The sequence below is a fragment of the Eleutherodactylus coqui genome, chromosome 3, assembly GCF_035609145.1.
Source record: "Eleutherodactylus coqui strain aEleCoq1 chromosome 3, aEleCoq1.hap1, whole genome shotgun sequence".
NCBI classification, from domain to species: Eukaryota; Metazoa; Chordata; class Amphibia; order Anura; family Eleutherodactylidae; genus Eleutherodactylus; species Eleutherodactylus coqui.
The window spans coordinates 90,166,761-90,180,090 of NC_089839.1; the positions used below are offsets into that span (position 1 = coordinate 90,166,761).

General features: G+C 49.1%; 1 pseudogene; it reads right to left on the bottom strand.

The window, feature by feature from the left end:
- The window catches only part of LOC136620150 (regulator of microtubule dynamics protein 2-like), an 88,099-nt pseudogene that overhangs the window by 61,277 nt on the left and 13,492 nt on the right, over positions 1–13,330 (bottom strand).

Below are 13,330 nucleotides of genomic sequence, written 5' to 3' on the forward strand. Positions count from 1 at the left end.
GCTGTAATTCTGGAAGTACTGATCATGTGACCATGACCTGACAACCAGAATCGCTCATTCATCCACTGGAACAGCAAATGATTCTTCCCTTGGACGGGTGCAGTCACACAGCGTCCCACCCTACGCCCCGCCACACAGCGCCCTCACCCAGCAGGCAGCCGCACAGCGCATTCACCCTGCACGCAGCCACACAGCGCCCCCCAGCTCTACAGAGAGATGCTGCAATGAAGCAAGCATTATCCTCCATTTGCTGTGACAACAATTCTGAATGAATGAAGGCTGTAATTCTGGAAGTACTGATCATGTGACCATGACCTGGCAACCAGGATCGCTCATTCATCCACTGGAACAGCAAATGATTCTTCCCTTGGACGGGTGCAGTCACACAGCGTCCCACCCTGCGCCCGGCCACACAGCGCCCTCACCCAACAGGCAGCCGCACAGCGCATTCACCCTGCACGCAGCCACACAGCGCCCCCGAGCTCTACAGAGAGATGCTGCAATGAAGCAAGCATTATCCTCCATTTGCTGTGACAACAATTCTGAATGAATGAAGGCTGTAATTCTGGAAGTACTGATCATGTGACCATGACCTGACAACCAGGAGCGCTCATTCATCCACTGGAACAGCAAATGATTCTTCCCTTGGACGGGTGCAGTCACACAGCGTCCCACCCTGCGCCCCGCCACACAGCGCCCTCACCCAACAGGCAGCCGCACAGCGCATTCACCCTGCACGCAGCCACACAGCGCCCCCGAGCTCTACAGAGAGATGCTGCAATGAAGCAAGCATTATCCTCCATTTGCTGTGACAACAATTCTGAATGAATGAAGGCTGTAATTCTGGAAGTACTGATCATGTGACCATGACCTGACAACCAGGATCGCTCATTCATCCACTGGAACAGCAAATGATTCTTCCCTTGGACGGGTGCAGTCACACAGTGTCCCACCCTGCGCCCCGAAACACAGCGCCCTCACCCTGCAGGCAGCCGCACAGCGCATTCACCCTGCACGCAGCCACACAGCGCCCCCGAGCTCTACAGAGAGATGCTGCAATGAAGCAAGCATTATCCTCCATTTGCTGTGACAACAATTCTGAATGAATGAAGGCTGTAATTCTGGAAGTACTGATCATGTGACCATGACCTGACAACCAGGATCGCTCATTCATCCACTGGAGCAGCAAATGATTCTTCCCTTTAACGGGTGCAGTCACACAGCGTCCCACCCTGCGCCCCGCCACACAGCCGCACAGCGCATTCACCCTGCACGCAGCCACACAGCGCCCCCCCAGCTCTACAGAGAGATGCTGCAATGAAGCAAGCATTATCCTCCATTTGCTGTGACAACAATTCTGAATGAATGAAGGCTGTAATTCTGGAAGTACTGATCATGTGACCATGACCTGACAACCAGGATCGCTCATTCATCCACTGGAACAGCACATGATTCTTCCCTTGGATGGGTGCAGTCACACAGCGTCCCACCCTGCGCCCCGCCACACAGCGCCCTCACCCAACAGGCAGCCGCACAGCGCATTCACCCTGCACGCAGCCACACAGCGCCCCCCAGCTCTACAGAGAGATGCTGCAATGAAGCAAGCATTATCCTCCATTTGCTGTGACAACAATTCTGAATGAATGAAGGCTGTAATTCTGGAAGTACTGATCATGTGACCATGACCTGGCAACCAGGATCGCTCATTCATCCACTGGAACAGCAAATGATTCTTCCCTTGGACGGGTGCAGTCACACAGCGTCCCACCCTGCGCCCGGCCACACAGCGCCCTCACCCAACAGGCAGCCGCACAGCGCATTCACCCTGCACGCAGCCACACAGCGCCGTCAAGGCTCTACAGAGAGATGCTGCAATGAAGCAAGCATTATCCTCCATTTGCTGTGACAACAATTCTGAATGAATGAAGGCTGTAATTCTGGAAGTACTGATCATGTGACCATGACCTGACAACCAGGATCGCTCATTCATCCACTGGAACAGCAAATGATTCTTCCCTTGGACGGGTGCAGTCACACAGCGTCCCACCCTGCGCCCCGCCACACAGCGCCCTCACCCAACAGGCAGCCGCACAGCGCATTCACCCTGCACGCAGCCACACAGCGCCCCCCAGCTCTACAGAGAGATGCTGCAATGAAGCAAGCATTATCCTCCATTTGCTGTGACAACAATTCTGAATGAATGAAGGCTGTAATTCTGGAAGTACTGATCATGTGACCATGACCTGACAACCAGGATCGCTCATTAATCCACTGGAACAGCAAATGATTCTTCCCTTGGACGGGTGCAGTCACACAGCGTCCCACCCTGCGCCCCGCCACACAGCGCCCTCACCCAACAGGCAGCCGCACAGCGCATTCACCCTGCACGCAGCCACACAGCGCCCCCCAGCTCTACAGAGAGATGATGCAATGAAGCAAGCATTATCCTCCATTTGCTGTGACAACAATTCTGAATGAATGAAGGCTGTAATTCTGGAAGTACTGATCATGTAACCATGACCTGACAACCAGGATCGCTCATTCATCCACTGGAGCAGCAAATGATTCTTCCCTTTAACGGGTGCAGTCACACAGCGTCCCACCCTGCGCCCCGCCACACAGCGCCCTCACCCAACAGGCAGCCGCACAGCGCATTCACCCTGCACGCAGCCACACAGCGCCCCCCCAGCTCTACAGAGAGATGCTGCAATGAAGCAAGCATTATCCTCCATTTGCTGTGACAACAATTCTGAATGAATGAAGGCTGAAATTCTGGAAGTACTGATCATGTGACCATGACCTGACAACCAGGATCGCTCATTCATCCACTGGAACAGCAAATGATTCTTCCCTTGGACGGGTGCAGTCACACAGCGTCCCACCCTGCGCCCCGCCACACAGCGCCCTCACCCAACAGGCAGCCGCACAGCGCATTCACCCTGCACGCAGCCACACAGCGCCCCCCAGCTCTACAGAGAGATGCTGCAATGAAGCAAGCATTATCCTCCATTTGCTGTGACAACAATTCTGAATGAATGAAGGCTGTAATTCTGGAAGTACTGATCATGTAACCATGACCTGACAACCAGGATCGCTCATTCATCCACTGGAGCAGCAAATGATTCTTCCCTTTAACGGGTGCAGTCACACAGCGTCCCACCCTGCGCCCCGCCACACAGCGCCCTCACCCAACAGGCAGCCGCACAGCGCATTCACCCTGCACGCAGCCACACAGCGCCCCCCCAGCTCTACAGAGAGATGCTGCAATGAAGCAAGCATTATCCTCCATTTGCTGTGACAACAATTCTGAATGAATGAAGGCTGAAATTCTGGAAGTACTGATCATGTGACCATGACCTGACAACCAGGATCGCTCATTCATCCACTGGAACAGCAAATGATTCTTCCCTTGGATGGGTGCAGTCACACAGCGTCCCACCCTGCGCCCCGCCACACAGCGCCCTCACCCAACAGGCAGCCGCACAGCGCATTCACCCTGCACGCAGCCACACAGCGCCCCCCAGCTCTACAGAGAGATGCTGCAATGAAGCAAGCATTATCCTCCATTTGCTGTGACAACAAGTCTGAATGAATGAAGGCTGTAATTCTGGAAGTACTGATCATGTGACCATGACCTGACAACCAGGATCGCTCATTCATCCACTGAAACAGCAAATGATTCTTCCCTCGGACTATAAGGGGGGTGCAGTCACACACCGTCCCACCCTGTACCCTGCCATACAGCGCCCTCACCCTGCACCCCGCCACACAACACTCTCACCCTGCACCCCGCCATACAGCGCCGTCACCATGCACCCCACCACACAGCGTCTACTAGCTGTACACCCAGCCAGCAACTTCATTTGGACACCCACACAGCGCGCCCCCTCCAGCTCTACATGTACAATGCCCACCACCATCACACTATCATCAGCGGCTCTGATCCAGGGTTCTAGGACTGATCGCCTTTTCCCGGGGTCAAGAAGGAATTTTTCCCCTGTGACACAAATTGGCTAAAAGTGTCGAGGGATTTTTCGCCTTCTTTTGGATCTGCAGCCTTAGGGAAGCCATAAAACTAAAATGTTGAAAACCTTAAATAAATAAAGTCTTTTATAATTGACACTTCTCTTAAGTTTTTATTTTGGAGCATGCGAGAATTTATTTTCTGGTGAAGGTTGATTTCAGACAATACTTTCTAAATAAACCATTTCTTAAATTTATGGAATTGAATCCAAATACATATGGGTGAGAAAATGGTTGTTTGCAGCAAAGTTGTAGCTAGACGGAGGTCAGGGAGGGATCAGAGGGGGCATGTGCCCCAGGTGCCAGGGGGGGGGCTTGGTGAAGTATGTAAATGAGGGATGAGAAAGGGCATGTACCCCAGGTGTCGGGAGCGGTGGGGGGCCTTGGCGAGGTATGTAAATGAGGGATGAGAAAGGGCATGTGCCCCAGGTGCCAGGGGGGCCTTGATGAGGTATGTAAATGAGGGATGAGAGGGAGCACGTGCCCCAGGTGTCGGGGGAAGCCTTGGTGAGGTATGTAAATGAGGGATGAAAGGGAGCACGTGCCCCAGGTGCCAGGGGGAGGCCTTGGTAAGGTATGTAAATGCAGGGCAAGTGCAACAAACTGAATATTTGCCCCATGTGAAGGCAATAACAGCTCTGATTTCCACAAAGATATGAATATTAACACGTAAACCACAAACTGCAGTGCAGCCTGTACGGCAAGCCCAAGGGAAGATATTGTATGTGTAAACCCAGGATCAGAGACACTTGAGATGATCACAGATCCTGGGCATAACCAGACAACCAACCCATCATGTCCTCCTTCCTGATGTGAAGCGATACACTGATTAGTAACACGCAGGGTGGTGAATCCCAAGTGGTTCCCCATTAAGAAAACAACTGCAACCACATTTAGTGTAAACAACGCAACTTTACTAAATGCAACCGCCAACAAGTCGTACAGAAATCTAAAGAAAAGCTTAAACGTTGCAAGCTTATAATACGAGAAAGACTGTTTGTTCTCCTCTACTCTGTTCCTGCTTACTTCACAGGAGCCCCTGTAGAGCATGTTGCTTTATAGATGCCTGATTGTCCTATAATCCCCTATAGTGTCAACATCCCTAAATTAGGCCACTCCCACTAGCCAATCAATCCCATGATACAGCTCTCCCCCAGCACGCATGCTCGCTATCTCTGGCAGTTCCATAGGGATGTAGAAGAAGCAATGTGTATGCTTGACCGCCACTCCATTCATCCATGAAAAACAAAGGACCCCAATTCTTCTCATTGGTAGGTGTACTAGCAACTGGACCTTCACTGATTAAACACTTATTCCCTCATCCTGTGTATAGGGGATAAGTTATAATCTTGGTAGAACCCCTTTAAGGCCCTGGGACCAGAACTGAACTTCATGTGTAGCAGTAAGGAGAGCTCTAAGGCCTCATGTCCACTAGCTAAATGGAATTGCGGAATCCGCAGCGGATTTTGCCCATAGGGAATCATTGGCCATCCACGGTCCATTAAATTGAATTTTGCACCCGCGGATGGCATTTTAAAAGAATTGCATTTTTCATGCGCGGGAGAAAAAAAGCGGCATGCTCGATTCTGCCGCGCATTCCGCGCGAATCAGCAACATTGCTATCACATTGATAGCAATGTGTGCGGATATCTGCATGCAAAAAAAATACCACTTAAAGCAAATACGCGGCAGATTCTGCGCGGATTGTATTTTTCAAGTGAACATGAGGCCTTAGGCTTTGTCCGACACTTCTATGTACCCAGTTGTGTGTCCGCATGGCCTCAGCTGGGGTGGTAGAGATGGCCATAAACATTATATATAAGACGTTTAGTTCAAATTAGTTTTCCATACTAAAGCATTTCAACCTTTTTAAAAGTTACTTTATCTTAACATTTCTCACCTGAACCCATAAAAACATTAAAAGAAGTGCAGGGTAGTTCTGTTGCTGAACTGGAAATAGCTGAACCCACAGAAGCCCTGTGCAACATATAATCACTTTGGTCAAAACTCCCTAAACCACTTAGGGGCACCTCACAGTGTGAAGTGAAATACATTTGAACCCGTTCTTCTACCCTAAACCACCAGGAAAACTAGGAGATAAATGTACGAGACTGGGAGACCGACCACCGGGACCTCCAGTGATCACGAGAATGGCAGTCCCCTAGCCCCCTTGTGAATAGAGTTATACTGCTAATGTGTGAGCACGGCTCTATTTCCATGGAACTGATAGATAGCCAACCATTTACTACCTTGTTCAAGCTGCAATTGATAAAATATCAATATATATAGAATATATACATCAAAAGTATATGTAAGGAATATGTTGGCAATTAAAGGGTTATTCCGTGCTTTTACCATTGATGACCTATCCCCAGGATAGAGCACCAACAGTCAACCAGCGGGGATCCGCCGCTCAGAATCCCAGCTACATTAGTTTATCCTCTGGCTCACTGTCAGTACAGCGGGGCTGGATATAGTCATTGGTAGTCAAGGCTAGAAATGCAATAGATAGCTTCCCCCCTCACCAAAACCAACAGGAGCGATGCCTCCCATTTCACCTTTGGCTCTGACTGCAATGAGAATCCGGAAGTGTAATTGAAAGCATCACTCCCACTGATCTCAATGGGAATGAAGCCACGTACCACACTCCTGACCCAGACCACCAATGACAATGTCCAGCTTTCTGCACTGACAAGCCGGACAATCAGCTGATCGGCGGCGAATCGAAGTGGCGGACCCCAGCTGGTCAACCACTGACAACTCATCCCGAGGACATCACATCCTCAGCATTAGCCTGCAATACCCCCTTATAGTGGAAGGATTGATTTTGGGACCCATTGACACAAGAGAAAGGACAATAAAGCAGACAGAAGTATTAAAAACAAATAAAAAGGTCCCTTCCATTTCTGGTCTATAGCGGTCTCCAAAAACTGCCATAGCTCTAGAGACCCAGAGCCCATTGTAAATGAAGCCCTGGATTTCTATCGAGGCAGGAGTCACGTCAAATCAGGGTAAAGGTCCCAGGCATCTCATCAGATCCATAGGCGAGCCTCCTGCCCATATACTCTCAGCCCGTCTTATATACTATTTACAAAAATGGTCTACACGCTCGTGTGCACATAGACATTTTATTGTTCATCGTGCTGACTCATCTTAATTCACTATTACCACTGGGGCCGCTATGGGGGGCTGGGGGGCACTATTACTGCTTAGGCAATTGTGGGGGTCGTTGTTACTGCAGAGGCCACTGTGGGGGGTCACTATTACTACAGAGGCCACTGTGGGGAGTCACTATTACTGCAGAGGCCACTGTGTGGGGGGGTCACTATTACTGCAGAGGCCACTGTGGGGGGGGGGAAGGGGGGGTCACTATTACTGCAGAGGCCACTGTGGGGGGGAGGGGGGGTCACTATTACTGCAGAGGCCACTGTGGGGGGGGGGGGGGTCACTATTACTGCAGAGGCCACTGTGGGGGGGGGTCACTATTACTGCAGAGGCCACTGTGGGGGGGGTCACTATTACTGCAGAGGCCACTGTGGGGAACACTATTACTACTGGGGCCACTGTGGGGAACACTATTACTACTGGGGCCACTGTGGGGAACACTATTACTACTGGGCCACTGTGGGGGACACTATTACTACTGGGGCCACTGTGGGGGACACTTACTACTGGGGCCACTGTGGGGGACACTTACTACTGGGCCACTGTGGGGGACACTTACTACTGGGGCCACTGTGGGGAACACTTACTACTGGGGCCACTGTGGGGAACACTTACTACTGGGGCCACTGTGGGGAACACTTACTACTGGGGCCACTGTGGGGAACACTTACTACTGGGGCCACTGTGGGGAACACTTACTACTGGGGCCACTGTGGGGAACACTTACTACTGGGGCCACTGTGGGGAACACTTACTACTGGGGCCACTGTGGGGAAGACGTACTACTGGGGCTACTGTGGGGAACACTTACTACTGGGACCACTGTGGAGAACACTTACTACTGGGGCCACTGTGGAGAACACTTACTACTGGGGCCACTGTGGGGAACACGTACTACTGGGGCTGACGCCAGGAGCAGCTGCACGAGATGGAGGCATGAGCAGGGGGCTAAAGGGGACAGCGGAGCAGCTCAGCAGCCGATACCAGCACTATAAGAGCAGTGAGGGCTCCCACCCACTAGCGTTTTTTTCTCCACTGCGCTGCGAGAGCAGTCCGAAAAACCGCTGGGATATCGCTGCGACAGTCTTATCAATGGGGCCAGCGGCAGCAGCGCTAGCCCCATTGAAAAGATATGGAGAATGACGCGGACTTCTGCCACAGCTGTGACAGCTGTGGCAGGAGTTTCCTTCTTCCCCGCGGGGACCGCGGGGATAAAGGAGCTCTCTGTCACAGCTGTGGCAGAAGACAGCGGCACACTGCTGCCGATCCCATTGAAAGCAGTGGTTTCTGATAAGCCCTGCAGAATGATTATCGGAGAAGGGCTTGAAATATAAGCCCTTCCTCAATAATCATAAAAAAGTGGTTAAAAAAAAATAATTAAAAAAGTTACTCACCTCTCCTGCTGTCAGCTGCGTCCTCCGGCAGAAGTCAGCGGCATTCTCCATATCTTTTCAATGGGGCTAGCGCTGCTGCCGCTGGCCCCATTGAAGAGACTGGCGATGTCGCAGCGATATCCCAGCGATTTTGGGATATCTGCCTGCGTTTTTCTCGCACTGCAATGCGAGACTTTAACTTTAGAATCGCATCACAGTGGAGAAAAAAAACGCCAGTGGATGGGAGCCCTGAGAGTGTGGAACTCACTGCCTGAGGACATGGTGATGGCAAAATCCAAAGAGCAGTTTAAGAGGGGACTAGATGTCTTTCTAGAACGCTATGATATTACCCTGTTGTACCACTTCTAGCTTGGAAACAAGATGTGATACAGATCGGGCATGGAAGCTTTTGTACCTTGTTGTACCACTTCTAGCTTGAATATAAGATGTGACAGGGGCAGACATGTAGACTCTAGTACTCTGTTGTACCATCTCTCGCTTGGATACAAGATGGTTTACAGGGGGCATGGAAGCCCTAATACACTGTTGTGCCATCTGTAGCTTGGATAGTAGATGTGATACAGGTGGGCATGGAGGCCCTAATACCCACCCTGTTGTACCGCTTCTAGCTTGGATACAAGATGCGATATAGGGCGGGCATGAAGGCTTTAGTACCCTGTTATACCACTTTTAGCTTGGATACAAGATGTGAAACAGGTGACTATGTTGGCTCTAGTACCCTGCTGCACGGCTTCTAGTTAGGATGCAAGATGAGACACAGGCAGGCATGGAGGCTCTAGTACCCTGTTATACCACCTCTAGCTTGGATACTAGATGTGATACAGGCGGACATGGAGGCTCTAATACCCTGTTATACCACCTCTACCTTGGATACTAGATGTGATACGGGCGGGCATGGTACCCTTTTATACCACTTCGAGCTTAAAAACAAGAAGTGAAACAGGTGTCTTTGGAGGCTCTAGTATCCTGTTGCACCACTTCTAGCTTGGATACAAGATGTGATATAGGCAGGCATGGCGCCTCTAGTACCCTGTTTTAACACTTTTAGCTTGAATACAAGATGTTAGACAGTTGGCTATGGAGGCTCTAGTATCCCGTTGTCCAGCTTCTGGCTTACAATATGTGAAAGAGGCGGGCATTTAGAATCTAGTTCCCTGTTTTACCACCTCTCACTTGGATAAACGATTTGATACAGGTGGGCACGGTGACTCTAGTATCCTGTTGTAACAATTCTAGCTTGGATAAACGATTTGATACAGGTAGGCATGGAGGCTCTAGTACCCTGTTGTGCCATTCTACCTTGGATACAAGATGTCATGCAGGGGGTATGGAAGCTATACTACGTTGTTGTATCACCTCTAGCTGGATAGCAGATGTGACACGGACGGGCATGGAGGCTTTAGTACCCTGTTGTACTGCCTCTAGCTTAGATACTAGATGTGATACAGGCGGACATGGAGGCTTTAGTACCCTGTTGTACTGCCTCTAGCTTAGATACTAGATGTGATACAGGCGGGCATGGAGGCTTTAGTACCCTGTTGTACTGCCTCTAGCTTAGATACTAGATGTGATACAGGCGGACATGGAGGCTGTAGTTCCCTGTTGTACTACCTTTATGGTACCTCCACACGGACACTAAAATTGCATGTTTTTTGCTCTATGCGAGAGTGAGTAAAAAAGCTGATTTATGAAAGCAATGCCTTTCGATGGTTTCATTTACAACTGTGATGTGTTCTCAGTTGCGATAGCCAAAAATCTTGGCATGTTTTATTTTTCGGCTTTTTTTGCATCAATAATATGAAGCCATCTTTTCATCGATTTCGGTGTAAAAAGGCATGACCACTTTACAAAGCAGATACACATTTGTCCTTTCACTGCATTTTGGCACCGACCAAAAACGTAACGCCCATGTGAAGGCACACTAAGCTTTGATAGCAGATGTGATACGGTTGGGCACGGAGGCTATAGTACTCTTTTGTAGCACTTCTAGCTTAGATATGGACTCTATGGGTATATAGACTCTAGTACGCTGTCGTACCATCTCTAGCTTGGATAGCAAATGTGATACCGGCGGGCATGGGGGGGTTTAGTAAACAGTTGTACCACTTCTAGCTTGAATACGAGATGTGATACAGGCAAGAATGGACGCTCTGGTACTTCGTTGTACCACTTATAGTTTGGATGGGGAGCATGTACATGCCATCACCACTCTGGAGGCAATGGTGAACGGGGCAGCAGTACCCATCCAGGAGATGGGCGTGGGTCTCAGTGATCTCACCCCCACCAATCAGATATTTTGCGCTTACAAAATAACTAATGTGTTATAAATATCTATCTTGGGAAAAATCCTTTACACGAGCAAACATAGAAGATTTTCATAAATCCCGTCTTACCGTCGGCTGCATAGCGCTTCTTCTCTTCTACATCGTTTGTGAGAGAAAACATGTCGCTGTACGCCGGCGCCAGCCTCCAGAGGAAGTCAACCTTATTTCCGTACTGAAAAAAGACAAAAAAAACTTTCATAACGTGATCTAATTCATCACAAGCTGAAAAAATCTGAGCAGAGAAATGATTAAGTGGGGCCATGATACCGGAAAACACTTCGTACAGGAAACCCAGTCAGTAGGTATATTATCTTGTACATGAAGAAGTGTTGCATCATTTATGCTGGAGGTTTTCCCGAAAACAAACTATTTTTTCTGGAAAAAAACATTAAAATATACTGAAGTAATGTTCAGAATGTCACTACCAATTCCATCCCTATAAAGGGGTTCTTATGAAGAAGACTTCTGTTCACGGGGCTTATGTAATCCATAGAGTGTCTCCCGCTAGGAGAGCCAGACCGGCAGATCCAGCCTTTACACGTCAGCATCTGCGCTAAGTTGCATATAAAAGCCGTTCCAGTATGAGGGAGCGTCGCATTGTGCAGCGGAGGTCACCTTGCAGCTGGCACTGCTGTCAATTATCCGGGCCCATTCGCTGTCATCAAAAAGGAGCTTCTACGGCATTTCCTTACAGCGGCCCGAGCGGTAATCTCAGCTCCTTCAATCCTGGAATTCGTTCAGGGACTGAACCAGTTAATGTATATGGAAGAGCTAGGCGACGAAGGAGCGGAGGGACCCAGGCTAAGTAATCAAGCTTGGGAGTTGTGGAACACGTACCGTGACTCACCGCAGTTCCAGCTGGCGGTGGGATGGTGAGCGATGGGTCTCGGGGGGTGCGGGGAGCCGGCGCCGCGACAGATATAACCAGACGACTTTTAACAGCCAGACCCACGTGGGGCTCTCCCCCCTTTTGCCTTCGTGCTGCTTTCTGTACTCTTGAGAGTCTCTTTTTCTCCCTTATCTCTAATCTTCCCCTAAGTACCTTATGTGTTTGTTGGTCCTTTTCAACGTTGGTTAGCAATTTTGATGTTTGAGAGTACATCTAGTTAAGAGTTGAACGGGTTCAGCAAGTGTAAGAAGGTGCTGGTTACGAGGGCCTAGTGACACACCTTAATTACTTTAGAAGGCGGCCCGCAAGATTTCACCAGAAGGACCTTGTAAATGATGATACAGTTTATTCAGTTATTGTGACATTTGTCATCAAACCCCCAATCACAAGCTGCGGTCCGCGCAACCCACCCTAAAACCAATGTTATCTATTTCTCTCTATCTGTTGTTCTGTTTTATATGTGATTAATATGTGAAAATTCCAATAAAAACATATTAAACATAAAAGCCGTTCCATCACAGCTTTTATTATTGTTTATGGTAGGCGCCAATCATCACAACTGATCTTGTGTTATAATGTGTTTGTGCACGGGAGGCGACAGAATACAGCGGGGAGCAGAAAGCTGTAAGAGCATCTGCATGCTTGCCGAGCGGACAGCCACAAGTACAAGGCTGCTCGCATTGAGGTCTATGGACAGCCCTACAGCCGCTATTACATCTCCCTACAACCTTTACGTATTTGTAGTCCACTTAAAGGGGTATTCTGGTTTTAGAAAAGTATTCTGTTACACTTGTATCAAATCCTCGAGGTTCTCAAATCTTACAGCCATTTTCCTTCTTTACCTTCAGTGGATAAAAACCCGTCTTGGTCTGAAAGACCATTTTCATCCAACGATTTGCGCCTTTTTGGAATATTAATGACGATGACAGATGCCGGGTAACGGCAGATACCTGTCGAAAAGTTAATCTGCGGTGTTGGATTTCTGGCAGTTGTCGGGTCATTAAGAAGTTGTTCCTGTTTAATGACAGATTTGCATCTCATTAACAGAAGCCCGGGCTCGGTCTCCGATCATGGAACAGATCCTTCAGTCGCTTTGTTCAAATTGCCATTTAAAATCATGTATCATCATCATCATCATCATCATCACAGACAGCAGCCTTCACAGGCCAACCGTGAACGATCGATCGTTAACAAAGGCCATCTGAAACCCTTAAGCCCCATTTACCCACAAAGAGGATCCATAAAAATACAATCAAAAGATAGGATGATTGACAGTTCGAGTGATCATTTTGGATAAGCTGCTAATGGGCACTAATAGCCATTAGTGGATTATTAGATTCATTTGCATTAACATGAGCATGCCTTTGATGTATGCAGATAACAGCAGGTGGTCTGTTCTCTGAACACAGCCTCTTTGTTCTGTCACAGGACTGCAGCTGAAAACAATGTTATCAGCGCTCCTGTGGAGAACTCGAGATGTGGCCACCATGGACTTCAGGCTCAAATTACATTGCGTATGAGTAGCGTTTATACGC